Here is a 23,056-nt window from a genome sequence, read left to right as displayed (position 1 = left end):
CATCCATTCCGTTCAACTGCTCATCCAAGTCTTTTGCTGTCTCTGACAGAATTACAATGTCTTCGGCGAACCTCAAAGTTTTTATTTCTTCTCCATGGATTTTAATACCTACTCCGAATTTTTCTTTTGTTTCCTTCACTGCTTGCTCAATATACAGATTTCATAACATCGGGGAGAGGCTACAACCCTGTCTCACTCCCTTCCCAACCACTGCTTCCCTTTCATGCCCCTCGACTCTTATAACTGCCATCTGGTTTCTGTACAAATTGTAAATAGCCTTTCGCTCCCTGTATTTTACCCCTGCCACCTTTCGAATTTGAAAGAGAGTATTCCAGTCAACACTGTCAAAAGCTTTCTCTAAGTCTACAAATGCCCAGGTATTCACAACAAAATCTACTTGACGGTTTGACTCTACTACAGCGTGAGTGTTTTCCTCATCCCACACACGGCTATTCCTGCTGTTCGAAATACCATCACGGTCAAATGAGGCCTCGTCACTTCACAGCACGATTTGGAGGAACTCTGGTCGATCAATCCACTGTTGAAGCAACTGCTGAGAGAGTGCAACGCTTGGTGCAAAGTCAGTCGTAAGCATTGCACTGACTCGTTGTGGGTGACACGCGTGTAACAGTCGCTCGTGAAGTAGTATGGTTCAAATGGCTCTGAGCACTATGGGACTCAACATCTTAGGTCATAAGTCCCCTAGAACTTAGAACTACTTAAACCTAACTAACCTAAGGACATCACACACACCCATGCCCGAGGCAGGATTCGAACCTGCGACCGCAGCAGTCCCGCGGTTCCGGACTGCAGCGCCAGAACCGCACGGCCACCGCGGCCGGCGTAGTAGTATGGGCAGCGCACATTTCACGTGCAATACGACGAATATTTGTCTGCTACAACACGTTCCAGCACCACCTCTTCAAAATAGAGTGTGCGAGTAGTTCTCATATGGCCAGGTACCTCGTTTTTTCTTTCCAATGAATCAATCTCCCGCATTCGTCGATCCAGAGAAATAAACACAAGTTGAGGCGGATGATGCCTTTTAGCAAATCGTTCCCTGGACAGCCTTTCAGCTGCGAGAGCGTTGCAACGTACTTCCGTATACACCAGGTATATACAGGGTGGTCCATTTATAGTGGCCGGGCCAAATATCTCACGAAACAAGCATCAAACGAAAAAACTACAAAGAACTAAACTCGTCTAGCTTGGAGGGGAAACCAGATGGCGCTATGGTTGGCCAGCTAGATGGCGCTGCCATAGGCCAAACGGATATCAACTGCGTTTTTTTAAAAATAGGAACCCCCACTTTTTATTACATATTAGTGTAGTACGTAAAGAAATATGAACGTTTTAGTTGGACCACTCTTTTCGTTTTGTGATAGACGGCGCTGTAATAGTCAAAAACGTATAAGTACGTGGTATCACGCAACATTCCGCCAATGCGGACAGTATTTGCTTCGTGATACATTACCCGTGTTAAAATGGACTGTTTACCAATTGCGGAAAAGGTCGATATCGTGTTGATGTATGGCTATTGTGATCAAAATGCCCAAAGGGCTGCTCGGCATCCTGGACGACGTCATCCAAGTATCCGGACCGTTCCCGTATAGTTACGATATTTAAGGAAACAGGAAGTGCTCAGCCACATGTGAAACGTCCACCACAACCTGCAACAAATAATTATGCTCAAGTAGGTGTTTAAGCTGCTGAGGCGGCTAATCCGCACATCAGTAGCAGACAAATTGCGCGAGAATCGGGAATCTCAAAAACGTGTGTTGAGAATGCTACATCAACATCGATTGCACCCGTACCATATTTCTATGCAGCAGGAATTGCATGGCGACGACTTTGAACGTCGTGTACAGTTCTGCCACTGGGGACAAGAGAAATTACGGGACGATGACAGATTTTTTGCTCGCGTTCTATTTAGCGTCGAAGCACGTTCACCAGATCTGATGTCCCCGGATTTCTTTCTGTGGGGAAAGTTGAAGTATATTTGCTATCGTGATCCACCGACAACGCCTGACAACATGCGGCAGCGCTTTGGGTCAATGCATGTGCGAACATTACGAAGGCGAACTACTCGCTATTGAGAGGAATGTCGTTACGCGTATTGTCAAATGCATTGAGGTTGACGGACATAATTTTGAGCATTTATTGAATTAATGTGGTATTTGCAGGTAATCACGCTGTAAGAGCATGCGTTCTCACAAGAGAACCTCCCCATCGCACCCCCCCCCCCCCCCCCCCTCATATTTAGTTATAAGTTGGCACGGTGGATAGGTCTTGAAAAACTCAACACAAATCAATCGAGAAAACAAGAAGAAGTTGTATGGAACTATGAAAAAAAAAAAAAAGTAAAGTATACAAACTGAGTAGTCCATGCGAAGATAGGCAACATCAAGGTCAATACGAGTTAAGTAGCGTCGTGGTCCCTTGGTTAGCGAGAGCAGCTGCCGACCTAGAGGTCCTGGGTTCAAGTCTGCCCTCGACTGAAAATTTAATTTTTTATTTTCAGTTTATGTGACAAACTCTTATGTTTTTATCATTTTTTTGGGAGTGATTATCACATCCACAAGAAAACCTAAATCGGGCAAGGTAGAAGAATCTTTTTACCCATTCGCTAAGTGTACAACTTAGGTGGGTCGACAACATATTCCTGTCATGTGACGCACATGCCGTCACCAGTGTCGTATAGAATATATCAGACGTTTTTTCCTGTGGAGAAATCGGTTGACCTATGCGATCAAATGTTGACCTTGCGATCAAATGTTTTCGGTTCCCATTGGACATGCACGTCCTTTCGTCTACTAATTGCACGGTTTTGCGGTGCAGTCGCAAAACACAGACACTAAACTTATTACAGTGAACAGAGACGCCAATGAACGAACAGACAGACTTTGCGAAAATAAAGAAAGTAAAATTTTCACTGGAGGGAAGACTTAAACCAAGGCCCTGTCGTTCCGCAGCTACTCACGCTAACCACGGGACCACGGCGCTCCTGAGCTCACGGTCTCCTTGATGTTGCCTATCTTACGCATGGACTACTCAGTTTGTATATTTTGCTCATTTTTTCATAGTTCCACACAACTTCTTCCTGTTTTCTCGATTGATCTGTGTTCAGTTTTTCAAGGCCTATCCACTGTGCCAACTTATAACTAAATCTGAGGGGGGGGTGCGATGGGGAAGTTCCCTTGTCAGAAATGATAAGTTCACAGAGGTAAAAGTATCACATTGGAACAACCGAAATAAAATGTTCAAACGTACCTACGTTCTGTATTTTAATTTAAAAAACCTACCTGTTACCAATTGTTCGTCTAAAATTGTGAGCCATATGTTTGTGACTATTACAGCGCCATCTATCACAAAGCGAAAAAAGTGGTCCAACTAAAACATTGATATTTCTTTACGTACTACACGAATATGTAATAAAAATGGGGGCTCCTATTTAAAAAAAATGCCGTTGATATACGTTTGACCTATGGCAGCGCCATCTAGCGGGCCAACCACAGCGCCTTCTGGTTTCCCCCTTCAAGCTAGACAAGTTTCGTTCTTTGTAGTTTTTTCATTTGACGCTTATTTCGTGAGATATTTGGCCCGGTCACGATCAATGGACCACCCTGTATACTGTATTGTTTCTCGTTGGTGGACATTAATGTGAAATGTATAGATTACATGTTTTTACGATAAGTATTGTATGAGTAACTTGCGGTTTTTACCAAGGAACAATATATTACGCTACAATGTATGCCTATAACATGGAATTGGGATTCTGTGTTTGAACTCTGAACTCTCTTGTCATTACTATTCTTCTCCTTGGCTTATGATTTGGACGCGAACCGTAAGGAGCGCTTAACAAACGTTCATCTTGCTGTATCAGCCAATGCAAGTTATTAACAAAACTGAAAATAGAGTTGTTTGTGACTTAAAAATTGTGTCCGTGTTGAAATGATTTGTAATCCTAAACCTTGCTTGTCTAGAGTAGACATGCGCATTAACAGAAATTCTTCATTGTTAGGCACCATCTCAAAAAATAATTAAGAACTTCGTTTTAGCTCATGGTAGAGACGTGCCGCCGGTTAGAAAACTAAACCTTTCTTTCAGATTCTACAAGCCTGCCGGTCGCTGCAAGTAATTTAATAAGATTCAGATTTTCTCAAAGTTGCGAGATAACATCCCAGGCAGGAAGGCCTGGTCACATGATTCTAGTTCTGGTATGAGATTTTATTTGCAAAAGCTACGTCTGTTATATTGGGAATCAAGACGAAACCACAATTTTGAGTTACGGAATGTATTTTTGTACAGTGAACGTGAAATATTGTCTGGTGCTATAAGCACAAGACTTTTAACTTGACATCGACGAGGCGTATATTGAGGAATATCTGTGGTGTTTTAATAGTTAAACAAATGAGTATTTACAATTCCGTAACCCCCTGAGAACTGAGGTAGTTTACTGAGTGCTTAAACGCGTTGGGCTAAATTAAACAACACATTACACTGTTAATAATATTCCTATATAAGTTATTTCTCTTTTATGCTGAACCATTTCATTAATGTTGAAAGGTCTCTGTCGGATTCGTTTCATATTAATATCTCAAGTCTGTTGTCATTTACGGCATAAATTCCTCTTCTAAATTTACTGTGGTGTTTCTGACTATCTGGGAGGAGACTGAGCAGTGGAACTTGGTACAAGAACGATCTATCACACTACTACACTTTAAAACACAGTTTATATGTAATTCACGTCACACAGTCTCATACGGAACCTACATCCGCTTTTTTTATATACTGTATATGATAAGATACTGTCATCCCCCTTCCCTTCTGTGTGAAAGAATGAATGAGCAAATGTATTTCTGAAACTTCCTGGCAGATTAAAACTGTGTGCCCGACCGAGACTCGAACTCGGGACCTTTGCCTTTCGCGGGCAAGTGCTCTACCAAATGAGCAACCGAAGCACGACTCACGCCCGGTACTCACAGCTTTACTTCCGCCAGTACCTCGTCTCCTACCTTCCAAACTTTACAGAAGCTCTCCTGCGAAACTTGCAGAACTACCACTCCTGAAAGAAAGGATATTGCGAAGGTAGGAGACGAGGTACTGGCGGAAGTAAAGCTATGAGTACCGGGCGTGAGTCGTGCTTTGGTAGCTCAGATGGTAGAGCACTTGCCCGCGAAAGGCAAAGGTCCCGAGTTCGAGTCTCGGTCGGGCACACAGTTTTAATCTGCCAGGAAGTTTCATATCAGCGCACACTCCGCTGCAGAGTGAAAATCTCGTTCTGGAAATGTATTTCTAGTTGCATGCTTGATGGTAGCAGACAAGCCTGTCTGCTAGAGAACAGTAGGACCAACGTCGGAACAGGTAGCTACGCTTTCTAAAAGCAAAGAGGTTTCTACTCTTAGTATGGTCCTGTCCGTCCCTTGTCATGTTGGTATAGGAAGCTGCCTCTCTGGTCACTTCCGTTTGTATCTGTTAAGTACCCTCTGTAGGGGCCCACGGCAGTCTGTCTGCGGCGAGCGTCTGAAGTGGTAAGATCTCCGGCTAAGCGCGTCCCTGCTGAGTCCGTAGGACAATGGATTTCTTAAGTTCAGCCTAACTGAAAATTTAATCACCTTTATTTCAGGTTTACATGTAAAATATCTAATATTATCTTAAATTGTAACGCAGTGTAATTCGAGTGTGAAGTTCAGAATATCTTCCAGTAGTTGCTTTGTCACTACTTTGTGAGTAAAGTGGAACCATGTGTTGATGATCCATAACTCTAAGATCATCAATCTTAAATGCGAATGTGCGTGAGATTATAACGTCTCATCTTGACAATATTTTTCAATATAGCAACCCACGTGGGGTGTACTTTGTGAGACCAGTACCATGTGCTTATACAATTGTTTGACCCACCAGGTTAGTAGTAAGACGATAGTAACCAGTTCGAGTTTTTTATTTTGTAAATTGCGTTTAGATGTAATTTATTTTAATTATCAAAATGATTGTGGAGTTCCACTCTTTGTGTAAACCAAGTTGACCACGTGGAGCATGTGGTGTAATCATCAAAGTAGCCCTCAGCTATTCTTTTCCGGAAGATTTCACAGAGAGTTAGTATGAATTTAGTATACCAGTGTGTGGTAATTTCATGACGGACAGGATTGCGCTACGAACATAACTTCTTTGAGTGAAAATTGAATCGGTTGGTTGCGTTTAATTTCCTCTTGGATATGTTTCAACGTTATTCGTGTGTTATTTTATGAATGCAGTGTTGTATGCAGTCTCCCAATCTTGGCTCCATATTTGATGTGTTCCGTAAGATTAAAAACTCACATTTTCACAATCCTAAATAAGACACCAGTTTAGTTATGAATCAAGTTTAATATGCTGAACTTTTAACGGAACAATGATCAATGTACAAATATAAACTGATTTATTTATTTTTATTTAAATTCTCTTATATATATATATATATATATATATATATATATATATATATATCACCGGTTGTCGTAAGATGAGTACTAAAAGATTATAATTAATGTTAGTCTGGTTGGGAAATTGGTAAGCTAGACTGGATACCTGATGAAACAGTTGCTCAGTAATGCAAGGTCAATTTCCCTAGGTAGCTGACAGCTTTTAACCTGCTTTTATTTTCTTGAATATCAAATGGTTCAAATGGCTCTGAGCACTAAGGGACTTAACATCCATGGTCATCAGTCCCCTAGAACTTAGAACTACTTAAACCTAACTAACCTAAGGACATCACACAACACCCAGTCATCACGAGGCAGAGAAAATCTCTGACCCCGCCGGGAATCGAATCCGGGAACCCGGGCGTGGGAAGCGAGAATGCTACCGCACGACCAAGAGCTGCGGACTCTTGAATATCAGCACTGCTTTCAGAACAACTTAATGCATCAACATTACAATGTGTGAATTTTTTATATAAGTCACTGCTCATATTCATTCTATTACATTACGCTGGTAGTAAAGAAAAAGAGTCAACTATTTTTGTTTTATTACATTACCATATCAGTGAGTTTTGTGAAACGGTACCGGTACTTCTCCATAGTATTGTACTGTACGTGTCGCAATAGCTCTGAGTAGTGGATGTGTCTGTTATTGATTCATAGCGCGTTCTGTCATGGGATAACGTATATATTATATAAGAGAGCCACCTTATGGAAATAAACAAAACCTGCATCATCACTTTCTAGTAATCAGGCTCGTCCTCCCTGTTTGCTTGCAGGTACCACAGTGCGTGTAAAACTGTACGCATTGTAAATAAGGTAGAAAACAGTAATGCTAGACGATGCGGTAGGTAAGTTTACTTTCGTATGCCCTCCTCCAACCCCAGGTTCCCTACCTCAAATTGTTCAGTGAAGTATTCTCTACGTCCTGTTATATTTTTGCATGTTCTTACGGAAACGCCCTGTATATTGCGCGAAAGTGCGAGACCTACTACGACAAAATATATTGTGCAATATTTATGCCCGGGACACGTCAGATAGAACTCTGCCTTTGTAGCGAGCATGTCGGCGCTCGACCATGTGGACGAGGGGGAGGAGGGATAGGAGAGGGAGTAGTACGAGCGGGGAGTAGTTCGAGCGCGACCAGTTCGAGGGGGGAGCAGCACGAGGGGGGAGCAGCACGAGGGGGGAGCAGCACGAGGGGGGAGCAGCACGAGGGGGGACTAGCACGAGGGGGGACTAGCACGAGGGGGGAGCAGCACGAGGGGGGAGCAGCACGAGGGGGGAGCAGCACGAGGGGGGAGCAGCACGAGGGGGGAGCAGCACGAGGGGGGAGCAGCACGAGGGGGGAGCAGCACGAGGGGGGAGCAGCACGAGGGGGGAGCAGCACGAGGGGGGAGCAGCACGAGGGGGGAGCAGCACGAGGGGGGAGCAGCACGAGGGGGGAGCAGCACGAGGGGGGAGCAGCACGAGGGGGGAGCAGCACGAGGGGGGAGCAGCACGAGGGGGGAGCAGCACGAGGGGGGAGCAGCACGAGGGGGGAGCAGCACGAGGGGGGAGCAGCACGAGGGGGGAGCAGCACGAGGGGGGAGCAGCACGAGGGGGGAGCAGCACGAGGGGGGAGCAGCACGAGGGGGGAGCAGCACGAGGGGGGAGCAGCACCGAGGGGGGAGCAGCACGAGGGGGGAGCAGCACGAGGGGGGAGCAGCACGAGGGGGGAGCAGCACGAGGGGGGAGCAGCACGAGGGGGGAGCAGCACGAGGGGGGAGCAGCACGAGGGGGGAGCAGCACGAGGGGGGAGCAGCACGAGGGGGGAGCAGCACGAGGGGGGGAGCAGCACGAGGGGGGAGCAGCACGAGGGGGGAGCAGCACGAGGGGGGAGCAGCACGAGGGGGGAGCAGCACGAGGGGGGAGCAGCACGAGGGGGGAGCAGCACGAGGGGGGAGCAGCACGAGGGGGGAGCAGCACGAGGGGGGAGCAGCACGAGGGGGGAGCTGCACGAGGGGGGAGCAGCACGAGGGGGGAGCAGCACGAGGGGGGAGCAGCACGAGGGGGGAGCAGCACGAGGGGGGAGCAGCACGAGGGGGGAGCAGCACGAGGGGGGAGCAGCACGAGGGGGGAGCAGCACGAGGGGGGAGCAGCACGAGGGGGGAGCAGCACGAGGGGGGAGCAGCACGAGGGGGGAGCAGCACGAGGGGGGAGCAGCACGAGGGGGGAGCAGCACGAGGGGGGAGCAGCACGAGGGGGGAGCAGCACGAGGGGGGAGCAGCACGAGGGGGGAGCAGCACGAGGGGGGAGCAGCACGAGGGGGGAGCTGCACGAGGGGGGAGCAGCACGAGGGGGGAGCAGCACGAGGGGGGAGCTGCACGAGGGGGGAGCAGCACGAGGGGGGAGCAGCACGAGGGGGGAGCAGCACGAGGGGGGAGCAGCACGAGGGGGGAGCAGCACGAGGGGGAATAGTGGGATGAGGAGTAGGAGTAAGAGGGGAGGCATAGGAGGGGGAGGGGATGATGGGGAGTAGGAAGGGTTTATGAGGAGGAGGGGGTGGAGGTTAAACGTCGCGTCCACAAAGACCACATTAGAGGCAGAGCACATTCTCGGATTAGGCTCAAATGGCTCTGAGCACTATGGGACTTTTCTGAGGTCATCAGTCCCCCAGAACTTAGAACTACTTAAACCTAACTAACCTAAGGACATGACACACATCCATGCCCGAGGCAGGATTTGAACCTGCGACCGTAGCGGTCGCACGGTTCCAGACTGTAGCGCCTAGAACCGCTCGGCCACTCCGGCCGGCCTCGGATTAGGGAAGGATGGAAGAAGAAAAAATGTTTGCACCCTGCTGATGGAACCACCCTGGCATTTGCATGAAGCGATTTAGAGAAAACCAGGGAACCTAAATCAGGATGGCCGGACGCGGGTTTGATCCGTCGTCCTCTCGAATGTGAGTCCTGTGTGCTGACCACTGCGCTAACCCGCTCGGTCGACGATGTGGAACGCATTGCGACTGAACTGCTTGCCTTGAGAAACCGAGCACGAATTATTTATAACAGAGGGAATAAGTCGGAAAAGCTTGCATCAAAGATTTAAATGCACCAGAGGTCCATTCACTGCTCGTAAACCACCACCATCACCACTACTAATTACAAATTTGTTGTGTGTATGTGCTGCTTTCTATGTTTTTCTTCACTGTAAGAACTGCTGCAAACTAAACAAGACAATAATTTATTTCTTACTGATTGAAAGATTACATCATCTTAACTCTATGGTGTGACGAATATTGAAGAAAAAAAAATCTATGCATGCTCACTGGATTGTTGATCTGATCGTATCTGCCAGTTTGGGAAATTGCTACAAGTAAATAAACACTTCTGCTTGCTGCCCTGACACCACGATCTTCAGTTCTTCTCTGATAATGTGGAGAAAGAGGTATATGGCATTTCGTAGACAGCCAGGATTTTCGGTTCTTAACGTAGCTAATGAACATTCTCTAGCACACACTCTGACATCTTGTCATTTACTGTTTTCGCTTTTTTGCGGAAATTCATTCATTTGGAGGAATTTGAATTTCACGCTGTCTGTGCGGCAACTGACGTTTACTGTACAGTACTAGCCGTGCACTTAGGACTGCCAGGTGTCCAGCTCCAGCCGCATATGGCCCATTATTTACGGACGTGTCCGGTCCAATAAATATGGATGTCCGTTCCGTGCGGCTTTTGTTAGGCTCTTTTGCGGTGAGGTAGACAACGGACAACTGAGTCCTGTACTAAGGTAATGATGTAGGAGCAAGAAATACGTTTAAGGAGGAGTAAGTATAGGAGGTACACCTGAAGAATGTAAAAATGTAAAGCACTCCGCCTTCAGGCCACAAGTGGCATATCGGGACCATCCGACCGCCGTGTCATCGTCAGTGGAGGATGCGGATAGGAGGGGCGTGTAATCAGCACACCGCTCTCCTGGTCATAGGATGGATGGTATTCTTGACCGATGCCGCTACTATTCGGTCGAGTAGCTCCTCAATTGGCATCACGAGGCTGAGTGCACCCCGAAAAATGGCAACAGCGCATGGCAGCCTGGATGGTCACCCATCCAAGTGCCGGCCACACCCGACAGCGTTTAACTTCGGTGATCTGACGGGAACCGGTGTATCCACTGCGGCAAGGCCGTTGCCCTACACATATACCTACTACCGAAATTGACAATATATCTTTGCAATACCAGACGATAACGCCAAAGTCGGATGTGCGTTCTGTTTCAAAAATGGCCAGTGGTCAAAGAAATAAATTGTAATCTGACAATCACAAAGATGATGTTGTTGCGCCATTTGAAACTACCCTGTCAAGAGTTTCACGAAATGATTGACAAGACAAATATGTTCTCGATTAAGAGGGTTCAAATGACAAATACCACTTATTGTTTTTCCTTTACAAATTTAACTGAAATGAATAAAGTTATTCAGTATCTTTTCTTGTCAGTCCCAGAAGAATAATAAATTCTTTATTTTGCTTAATTTGAAATTTCTTTAGTTCTTTTTAACACAAGATTCTCTTAGGAAGGAAACTAAAGACTTAGTTGCTATCAAAATCGCCAAACTATAACGCTGTTTACAGATTTATCAAAAATAGTTCAAATGGCTCTGAGCACTATGGGAGTTAACAGCTGAGGTCATCAGTCCCCTAGAACTTTGAACTACTTAAACGTAACTAACCTAAGGACATCACACACATGCCCGAGGCAGGATTCGAACCTACGACCGTTGCAGTTGCGCGGTTCCGGACTGAAGCGCCTAGAACCGCTCGGCCACCACGGCCGGCACAGATTTATCTCTTTTTGTTGAAAAATGTGTAGAGTTGGTCCAAAAAATGACATTATTAACTAATTCGGTTTCTAACTAAAGTCGGTAGTCCGGCTTTCAGGACAAATGTCCGGTTCCTAAACGGTATATTGAGCAAGCGCCAATATTTTTGACGCTCTGCTGTCCTTCAGTATTTTGCGCAAACCATCAATGTTATTAGGCAACACCCAGTACTGCGTAGTGAATATTGAGCGTGTGAGGGCCCCTTTAGCGTAGGACTTCTGATTCACTTTCTGAATTCCCTCTATTTAATATCTAAGTGACGAGTCTTTCGGTCCGCTTATGAGACTCAACACAGAGAAATATTGTCTTTTTTTCTGTCAGATTCCTGCTAGCGAGTCCGTGATAAAAAAAAAAATAAGTGGAGAATGGCGTTAAATTTAAAACTGGCTGGATGCGGAGCAGTGCAGGGACGACAGACGAATAGACAGTGGGGTTATTACTGCAGCCCGCTTGCCCAGCCCGCCGTCTGTTTTGTAAGTGACCTCCGCGACGTATGAATAAGTGATGGCGTCGCCAGCGGCGTATTCCAGCAGCGGCGGTGTATTCCAGTAGCGCAGCTCCAGGCCGGCGTTTTAATTCCTCTCGCTCAGCGCGCATCGCAGCACAGGGATTATCGCGCTGAAAAACACCCCCCCTCCCTTCCCCACCCTATCAACCCATCCACTCCCCACTGTCCGGGAGTCGCCATGACGACCGCGTGACGTCAGAGGGAGCCCGTCGCCGCCGCCACTGCCTCGTTCTCTCCTGCGGGCGCGATCCGTAATCTAGTTGTGACGCGGCTCCGGCTGAAAGTGTAGAGGGAGGGGTGTAGAGAGCGCATCTGGGACTCCGTTAATGCGGCGCTGATTGGAACGGAACCGGACGCCGGCGGCGCAATTATTCCGCAGCCGTAGGCAGCGAGGACTGCGCCGGAAATTAATAACGGCCGATTACGTGCATATCGCGGGCACTGGCAGTTTCGATGCACCGTCCAACCTTCCCATCTGGCGCCCGATGCAACCAACCCGATCCGATATATTCACACACACACACACACACACACACACACACACACACACAAATAATGGCTCTGAGCACTATGGGACTCAACATCTGTGGTCGTAAGTCCCCTAGAACTTAGAACTACTTAAACCTAACTAACCTAAAGACATCACACACATCCATGCCCGAGGCAGGATTCGAACCTGCGATCGTAGCAGTCGCGCGGTTCCTGACTGAGCGCCTAGAACCGCTAGACCACCGCGGCTGGCCAACACACACACACACACACACACACACACACACACACACACACACACACAGAGAGAGAGAGAGAGAGGGGGGGGGAGAGAGGGGGGGAGAGAGGGGGGGAGGGAGAGGGGGGGAGGGGGGGGAGGGAGAGGGAGGGAGGGAGGGAGGGAGGGAGGGAGGGGGGAGAGAAGTGAGAGGCAGAGGGAGGCAGAGGGAGGGAGAGGGAGGGAGAGGGAGGGGGAGAGAGAGTGAGAGGGAGGGGGAGAGAGAGTGAGAGGGTGAGGGAGGGAGAGGGAGGGAGAGGGAGAGGGAGGGAGAGGGTGGGAGAGGGAGGGAGAGGGGGGGAGAAGCTCTCCTGCGAACCTTGCCGAAGTAGCACTCCAGGAAGAAAGGATATTGCGGAGACATGGCTTAGCCACAGCCTGGGGGATGTTTCCAGAAGTCTGGAAGGTAGGGGACGAGGTACTGGTGGAAGTAAAACTGTGAGGACGGGGCGTGAGTCGTGCTTGGGTAGCTCAGTTGGTAGAGCATTCGCCCGCGAAAGGGAAAGGTCCCGAGTTCGAGTCTCGGTCCGGTACACAGCTTTAATCAGCCAGGAAGTTTCATATCGGCGCACACTCCTCTGCAGAGTGAAAATCTCATACTGGAAACATCCCCCAGGCTGTGGCTAGGCCATGTCTCCGCAATATCCTTTCTTCCTGGAGTGCTAGTTCGGCAAGGTTCGCAGGAGAGCTTCTGTAAAGTTTGGACGGTAGGAGGCGAGGTACTGGCGGAAGTAAAGCTGTGAGGACGGGCGTGAGTCGTGCTTGGGTAGCTCAGTTGGTAGAGAACTTGCCCGCGAAAGGTAAAGGTTCCGAGTTCGAGTCTCGGTCCGGTACACAGTTTTAATCTGCCATGAAGTTTCATATGAGCGCACATTCCGCTGCAGAGTGAAAATCTCATTCTAGAGACGAATCAGTAAACCCTAGGGATGGGAAGAACCGACCGTTTAAAACCGATACCGGTTTGTAGGATCTGAATAAACGGTACTTTTGGTCTCGGTTGTATCAGGTATTGGATTTTCATTTTTTACTAGTAGCCGAATAAAAAAGCAAACATCAGTTAGCCACAGCAGCAGCGCTAAAATTTCTCATTTTTAAATCAATTTTTTTTATTAAAAAAAAGGTGTGATCACACATGTTATTAAGAGACATGTCCCTCCTTCTGTAATGTCCAGCTGTAACATATCAACCCCCCTCCACCATTACTATAATATTCGATACCCGGAATTTGTAGCCGGGTATCGGTACTTTGTTACACAAAGAATAAAAATCATGCCACTATGAGATCTTTTCCTGTTATGTAATTGTACTATATAACATTATGAATGATATTTAAACAAAATTTACGAACAATTAAATAATATGTAAACATGCAACATAATAATCACTATGAACCATCAACATTTTCTCAGAACTATAATAATCAGTATGTAATTCATTTGATTAGAAGTAGTTATAAATGTTAGCATCGTTGTTAGTTTCGTTAATTAACTGCAATTAGATCTCGAAAGTTCAGTTTGGAAAACGTTCTTGTAAACCGATCAAAAAGTAAGAACCAAATTTAAATTAACGTAATTACAAGGGATATGTAATTTCAATCCCAAATTTGTAAACCAGAATTAATACTATTACTAAAAGAATTACTTGATCATTGTTAGCACATATAATTAACTCCATTACTTACGTTTGGATGCATATTTCGAAGTAATGAGCCATTAAAGAGGTTAAACAACTTATGTATATATTACGTAAATGTTAGCAATATTTTCCGATCGATAACTGATTTGTATTTATTAAATTAATGAAACGCATTATTGTGAAAAAGTCATATTTAATTTTCAATCTTAAATTGTACAATTTCTAATCTATAACTCATCTGTAATGAACTAATATTTTATGCTGTGAGTAATCTGATTGTCGACCTTTTGTATAAAATTACAATGAAATGAACACCCTTAGCTGCTTACAGGCGTTGACATACGTAAACGGGGACAGATGAAAATGTGTGCCCCGACCGGGACTCGAGCCCGGGATCTCCTGCTTACATGGCAGACGCTCTATATACCCTATATATAGTTAAGGCTCACCGGCCACTTGACCATCTTCTTCTTCTGTGCGAATGCACAAACAGTTCCCGAATTCTTACGGGAATCGGCAACGCGCCGCGAGTAATGAGTATAATGGGCGGGGGCACTACAAATGTAGTGTGGGACAATACGTTGAGAATGTGGGCTTCAGCAAACGCGGAAATGCATCGTCAGTTCGCCTAGGGGTTCACTTGGTAGTCAAGTCTTTTCGGTCAGTAAATCAGTCCGTCAGCTGCTGGATTGTCAAAGCGACTATATGTGAAGTTTGATGTATTCTGCATCGAGTTTGGAAAAATGTTATCATCACCAAATAAACCTCCGAAAACTGTATGACCTGGAGTGTTAATTAGAAGGAATCACCAGCTACCCGACTCAGGTAAATTACAAGGTAAGTACAACAAAAATACTTCGTTATGCATCACCCTTACCTACGTCCACTTCAAGTGCAAATATATAAGTAATTATACTAACGCAGCGGTAAGTAAAATACGAGGTGTGGCTAGAAAAAAACCGGACTAGTACTGGTGAAACAATAAAACGAATGCAATAAGGCTGAAAGTCGCGTGACCTGTCACGTGACTCTCGCTCCGCCTACTGCTCGAGTTTCATCTGCCTCCTGTACTCAGTCTGCCCGTGGCGTCTGTTTTAAGTAGTTGACGTTTTGTCTGTGCGTCGGGAAATGTTGAGTGTACAGAAAGAACAGCGTGTTAACATCAAATTTTGTTTCAAACTAGGAAAATCTGCAAGTGAAACGTTTGTAATGTTACAACAAGTGTACGGCGATGATTGTTTATCGCGAACACAAGTGTTTGAGTGGTTTAAACGATTTAAAGATGGCCGCGAAGACACCTGTGATGACACTCGCACTGGCAGACCATTGTCAGCAAAAACTGATGCAAACATTGAAAAAATCGGTAAACTTGTTCGACACTTTCCTTGTCAACTCCTGTTAACTCAGACACTGCTCTGATTGTTAAACGGCGATCTTGTCGAACAAGTTTTCTCGATTTTTTCAATGTTTGCATCAGTTTTCGCTGACAATGGTCTGCCAGTGCGAGTGTCATCACTGGTGTCTTCGCGGCCATCTTTAAATTGTTCAAACCACTCAAACACTTGTGTTCGCGATAAACAATCATCGCCGTACACTTGTTGTAACATTACAAACGTTTCACTTGCAGATTTTCCTAGTTTGAAACAAAATTTGATGTTAACACGCTGTTCTTTCTGTACACTCAACATTTCCCGACGCACAGACAAAACGTCAACTACTTAAAACAGACGCCACGGGCAGACTGAGTGCAGGAGGCAGATGAAACCCGAGCAGTAGGCGGAGCGAGAGTCACGTGACAGGCCACGCGACTTTCAGCCTTATTGCATTCGTTTTATTGTTTCACCAGTACTAGTCCGGTTTTTTTCTAGCCACACCTCGTATATGCATTCATAAAGTAAGGGAGATGGCATACAGCCAACTACACTACGTGATTAAAAGTATCCGGACACTTCCAAAAACATACGTTTTTCATATTTGGTGCATTGTGCTGCCACCTGCTACCAGGTACTCCATATCAGCGACCTCAGTAGTCATTAGACATCGTGAGAAGGCAGAATGGGGCGGTCCGCGAAACTCACGGACTTCGAATGTCGTCAGGTGATTGGGTGTCACTTGTGTCATACGTCTGTACGCGAGATTTCCACACTGCTAAACATCCCTAGGTCCACTGTTTCCGATGTGATAGTGAAGTACAGCGTACAGGCTGACCTCGTCTGTTTACTGACAGAGCCCGCCGACAGTTGAAGAGGGTCGTAATGTGTAACAGGCCGATATCTATCCAGATCATCCCACAGAAATTCCAAACTGCATCAGGATCGACTGCAAGTACTATGAGAGGTGGGAGGTGAGAAAACTTGGATTTCAAGGTCGAGCGGCTACTCACAAGCCACACATCACGCCGGTGAATGCCAAACGACGCCTCGCTTGGTGTAAGGAGCGTAAACACTGGACGACTGAACAGTGGAAAAACGTTGTATGGAGTGACGGATCACGGTACACAATGTGGCGATCTTATGGCAAGGTGTGGGTATGGAGAATGCCCGGTGAACGTCATCTGCCAGCGTGTGTAGTGCCAACAGTAAAATTCGGAGGCGATGGTGTTTGGTATGGTCGTGTTTTTCATGGAGGGGGATTGCACCCCTTGTTGTTTTGCGTGGCACTATCACAGCACAGGACTACATTGATGTTTCAAGCACCTTCTTGCTACTCACCGTTGAAGGGCAATTCGGGGATGGCTATTAAATATTTCAACACGATGGAGCACCTGTTCATAATGCACGGCCTGTGGCGGAGTGGTTACATGACAATAACATCCCTGTAATGGACTGGCCTGCACAGAGTCCTGACCAGAATCCCATACAACACCTTTCGGATGTTTTGGAACGCCGACTCCGTGCCGGTCCTCACCTACCGACAGCGATGCCTCTCCTTAGTACTACACTCCGTGAAGAATGGGCTGCCATTCCCCAAACCTCCCAGCACCTGATTGAACGTATGCCTCCGAGAGTGGAAGCTGTCATTAAGGCGCAGTGTGGGCCAACACCATATTGAATTCTGTTCGTCTCTTTGCATGTTTCTTTGATTTACCTTGTGTACTATACAGTAGCATATCTGTTCCAACTTTGATCGAGCCATGTTACTCGGCAGTGGTAGATCTCGCGAAATTTACATTCATCCTTCAGTTTTGCACACTAGTGCAGAATGCCTCGCGTACGCTCTCTGAATAGTGTTCGTCGCCGCTATTACCTACCCAACAGTGCCAGCAACGTGCTGTAACTGACCATCTGTTTCGCCTTCATCCACTAACTCACTCTTATCCACTTCATCTTTAGGGCCTCTTCGCTTTGAGGAATTAGACGTGGGACTTCATGAGTCAGCCTTATTCATGCCAAGACTTTCTGGGAGTTTCAAGACTTCTTTTTCCGCATGGTATATAACACTTCATGCCATGTAGTAGAAATCGCCTCTACTATTCTCAGGTTGTCTTAATTTATCTATATATCCATCTATTCGGTCGTTTTTTGACTCTTTTCTAATACCTAAGTTCGTTTTTACTTTTATCTAATTCTCGACTTCCTTTTACAGTTTCTAATAATCTTATTTGAGACGCCAGTATCTCGTTTCTTCGGCGTATAATTTTTGCCATCACGCCAATGTTTTTTTCGTCTGCACCTGCTACTAATAAATTTTGAGAATGTATCTCTCTGATCGAACTGTTCTATTCGCAGGTTCTGTTGTTACAGGTGTTTCAATCAGAGTGGAACAATGGACAAACATGAGAGACCATAAATAAATAAATGAATACATACATTTAATTAAAAGCCCAGGCGGAAAAAGTTATTTGCAGAATAAACAAGTATCTATTTACATTTTGTACCATATTTTCACATGAACTACAAATTGCATTTTTTTTGTAAAGGTCGACAATATCTGAAGAGTGCCCAGTTCCTCTGGACCACTCCAAATAATTTTTGCTCAGAAGCAAATTAAAAATTCTATCGATCAATTGATGTTTAGCTATCAAGCGGACATCATGAGTGTGTTTTTAATAACTCCCTTCGTTACGTAGATATGAATAATTTTACTTCATTTCTCAACAGCTCGAAGTTTTTTTACGTCAGAAGCTTCCATGATGCTCTAAACAGGTGAAGCTGTGCGCCCAAGTCACGGCGTCTAATCTCTTAGTCTATCAGGAATGTACACTATTGGCCATTAAAACTGGTACACCACGAAGGTGACGTGCTACAGACGCGAAATTTAACCGACGGGAAGAAGATGCTGTGATATGCAAATGATTAGTTTTTCAGAGCATTCACACAAGGTTGGCGCCGGTGGCGACACCTACAACGTGCTGACATGAGGAATGTTTCCAACCGATTTCTCATACCCAAACAACAGTTGACCGGTGTTGCCTGGTGAAACGTTGCTGTGATGCCTCGTGTAAGGAGGAGAAATGCGTACTATCACGTTTCCGACTTTGGTAAAGGTCGGAATGTAGCCTATCGCGATTGCGGTTTATCGTATCGCGACATTGCTGCTCGCGTTGCTCGAGATCCAATGACTATTAGCAGAATATGGAATCGGTGGCTTCAGGAAGGTAATACGGAACGCCGTGCTGGATCCCAACGGCCTCGTATCACTAGCAGTCGAGATGACAGGCATCTTATCCTTATGGCTGTAACGGATCGTGCAGCCACGTCTCGATCCCTGAGTCAACAGATGGGGACGCTTGCAAGATAACAACCATCTGCACGAACAGTTCGACGACGTTTGCAGCAGCATGGACTATCAGCTCGCAGACCGTGGCTCCAGTTACCCTTGACGCTACATCACAGACAGCAGCGCCTGCGATGGTGTACTCAGCGACGAACCTGGGTGCACGGATGGCGAATCGTCAGTTTTTCGGATGAATCCAGGTTCTGTTTACAGCATCACGATGGTCGCATCCGTGTTTGGCGACATCGCGGTGAACACACATTGGAAGCGTATAATCGTCATCGCCATACTGGCGTATCACCCGGCGTGATGGTATGGGGTGCCATTGGTTACACGTCTCGGTCACCTCTTGTTCGCATTGACGGCACTTTGAGCAGTGGACATTACATTTCAGATGTGTTACGACCCGTGGCTCTACCCTTCATTCGATCCCTGCGAAACCCTACATTTCAGCAGGATAATGCACGACCGCATGTTGCAGGTCCTGTACGGGCCTTTCTGGATAGAGAAAACGTTCGACTGCTGCCCTGGCCAGCGCATTCTCCAGCAATTGAAAACGTCTGGTCAATAATGGCCGAGCAACTGTCTCGTCACAATACGCCAGTAAGTACTCTTGATGAACTGGGGTATCGTGTTGAAGCTTCATGGGCAGCTGTACCTGTACACGCCATCCAAGCTCTGTTTGACTGAATGTCCAGGCGTATCAAGGCCGTTATTACGGCTAGAGGTGGTTGTTCTGGGCTCTGATTTCTCAGGATCTATGCACCAAATTGCGTGAAAATGTAATCACATGTCATGTCTAGTATAATATATATTGTCCAATGAATACCCATTTATCATCTGCATTTTTTCTTGGTGTAGCAATTTTAATGGGCAGTAGCGTATCACGTTTTACTGCCGCATATTCGATTTTATTGTTGTACCTACATCACAAAACGGCGAAAATTGTCACACTGTCCCAAACTGGTTATCTAACGTTTTCCAGCGTCAACAGAAAATTGATTGTTTGACGTAGTGAGACAAGTGTTACAGTTAGAAACTGCCCATCCACTCAGGTGACGAAAGTCACGGGGTAGCGATATGCACATATACCGATGGCGTTAGTATCGCGTGCACAAGGTGCAAAACGGTGGCAGTGCATTGGCGCATCCGTCATTTGGACTCAGGTGATCCGTGTGAAAAAGTTTCCGTCATGATTATGGCCGCCCGGCGGGAATTAAGACTCTCAACGCGGAATGGTAGTAGGAGGTAGATGAATGGGCCATTCCATTTGGGAAATCGATAGGTAATTCAGTATTCCGCGATCCGTAGTGACAAGACGGTACCACATTTCAGATGTTACCTCTCACGGCGGACAAGGCAATGGCCGACGGCCTTCACTTAACGACCAAGAGCAGCGAAGTTTGAGTGGAGTTGTCAGTGCTAACAGACCAGCAACACCGCGTGAAATAACAGCAGAAATCAGTGTGAGGCGTACGACGAACGTATCTCATAGGACAGTCCGGCGGTATATGGCGTTAATGGACTATGGCAGCAGGTGCCTTTGTAAACAACACATCGCCTTCAGCGCCAGTCCTGGACTCGAGACCGTATCGCTTGGATGCTAGACGACTAGAAAACCGTGGCCTGGTCAGGTAGCTCCGATTTCAGTTGCTACAGGGTGTTTCAAAAATGACCGGTATATTTGAAACGGCAATAAAAACTAAACGAGCAGCGATAGAAATACACCGTTTGTTGCAATATGCTTGGGACAACAGTACATTTTCAGGCGGACAAACTTTCGAAATTACAGTAGTTACAATTTTCAACAACAGATGGCGCTGCAAGCGATGTGAAAGATATAGAAGGCAACGCAGTCTGTGGGTGCGCCATTCTGTACGTCGTCTTTCTGCTGTAAGCGTGTGCTGTTCACAACGTGCAAGTGTGCTGTGAACAACATGGTTTATTCCTTAGAACAGAGGATTTTTCTGGTGTTGGAATTCCACCGCCTAGAACACAGTGTTGTTGCAACAAGACGAAGTTTTCAACGGAGGTTTAATGTAACCAAAGGACCGAAAAGCGATACAATAAAGGATCTGTTTGAAAAATTTCAACGGACTGGGAACGTGACGGATGAACGTGCTGGAAAGGTAGGGCGACCGTGTACGGCAATCACAGAGGGCAACGCGCAGCTAGTGCAGCAGGTGATCCAACAGCGGCCTCGGGTTTCCGTTCGCCGTGTTGCAGCTGCGGTCCAAATGACGCCAACGTCCACGTATCGTCTCATGCCCCAGAGTTTACACCTCTATCCATACAAAATTCAAACGCGGTAACCCCTCAGCGCCGCTACCATTGCTGCACGAGACACATTCGCTAACGATATAGTGCAGAGGATTGATGACGGCGATATGCATGTGGGCAGCATTTGGTTTACTGACGAAGCTTATTTTTACCTGGACGGCTTCGTCAATAAACAGAACTGGCGCATATGGGGAACCGAAAAGCCCCATGTTGCAGTCCCATCGTCCCTGCATCCTCAAAAAGTACTGGTCTGGGCCGCCATTTCTTCCAAAGGAATCATTGGCCCATTTTTCAGATCCGAAACGATTACTGCATCACGCTATCTGGACATTCTTCGTGAATTTGTGGCGGTACAAACTGCCTTAGACGACACTGCGAACACCTCGTGGTTTATGCAAGATGGTGCCCGGCCACATCGCACGGCCGACGTCTTTAATTTCCTGAATGAATATTTCGATGATCGTGTGATTGCTTTGGGCTATCCGAAACATACAAGAGGCGGCGTGGATTGGCCTCCCTATTCGCCATACATGAACCCCTGTGACTTCTTTCTGTGGGGACACTTGAAAGACCAGGTGTACCGCCAGAATCCAGAAACAATTGAACAGCTGAAGCAGTACATCTCATCTGCATGTGAAGCCATTCCGCCAGACACGTTGTCAAAGGTTTCGGGTAATTTCATTCAGAGACTACGCCATATTATTGCTACGCATGGTGGATATGTGGAAAATATCGTACTATAGAGTTTCCCAGACCGCAGCGCCATCTGTTGTTGAAAATTGTAACTACTGTAATTTCGAAAGTTTGTCTGCCTGAAAATGTACTGTTGTCCCAAGCGTATTGCAACAAACGGTGTATTTCTATCGCTGCTCGTTTAGTTTGTATTGCCGTTTCAAATATACCGGTCATTTTTGAAACACCCTGTAAGAGCTGATGGTAGGGTTGGAGTATGGCGCAGAGCCCATGAAGCCATGGACCAAAGTCGTCAAGAAGACACTGAGCAAACTAATGGTGGCTCCATAATGGTGTAAGCTGTGTTTACGTCGGACGGACTGGGGGCTCTGGATGTTAGGCTACTTGGAGGCTATTTGCAGCCATTCACAGACGCCATTTTTCCAAACAGCGATGTAATTTTTATGGCTCACACTGCGCAATATCTCCAGGCCACATCTGTTTGAACATTCCGGATATGTGACCTTAACTTCTCCTGGCAAATTGAATGTTCAAGAAACTTACGGGTTTGCTGCCAGGTGACATCTTTGGTTGTGTGTTGCCTCTGCGTTTATTTGTTCTGTGTGCGGTATCCCCCGTGTTTGTCCTCTGCGAACCGAGGTATTAAACTGCCTTGCACATTGCTTCCTCCTTGCAGTTGTGCCCTGAGAATGGCAGTGTGTGCTCCTGTCGAAATACAGGCGGTGGTCGACGACGTTTCCCGGCAGCAAACCAGTAAGTTATTTGAACATTCCGGATAATTCGAGCGCATGATTTGGCCACCCAGACCGTCCAACATGAATCCCGTTGAACATTTATGGGACGTAGTCGAATGTTCGTGCGGGAAAGCTGCACCGGCAACACTTGACCAATTACGGCCGGTGACAGAGGCAGCATGGATCGATATTTCTGCAGGGGACTTGCAACGATTTCTTGAGTCCATCCTACGTAGATCTGCTACACTAAGCCAGGAAAAAGGAGGTCCGATAGAATACTAGGAGGTATCCCATGGCTTTTGTCACCACCCTATAAGTTTTGACGGAGCGTAACTTTCGTCGCGCAAATACCCATATTATATTCACCCGGTATTTGGTGGTCAGAATACTTAGCGACTTACAATGCAT

General features: G+C 46.5%; 1 protein-coding gene and 1 pseudogene across 1 annotated transcript in view; both read right to left on the bottom strand.

Annotated features, from left to right (window-relative positions):
* LOC126215147 (uncharacterized) overlaps positions 1 to 23,056 on the bottom strand; it is a 393,554-nt gene that overhangs the window by 244,349 nt on the left and 126,149 nt on the right. The gene's annotated exons all lie outside the window — the stretch shown is intronic.
* Positions 10,512 to 10,629, bottom strand: LOC126215402 (5S ribosomal RNA; annotated as a pseudogene).

Source organism: Schistocerca nitens, chromosome 12 (assembly GCF_023898315.1).
Source record: "Schistocerca nitens isolate TAMUIC-IGC-003100 chromosome 12, iqSchNite1.1, whole genome shotgun sequence".
NCBI lineage: Eukaryota > Metazoa > Arthropoda > Insecta > Orthoptera > Acrididae > Schistocerca > Schistocerca nitens.
This window is presented reverse-complemented; position numbering and strand designations above follow the sequence as displayed.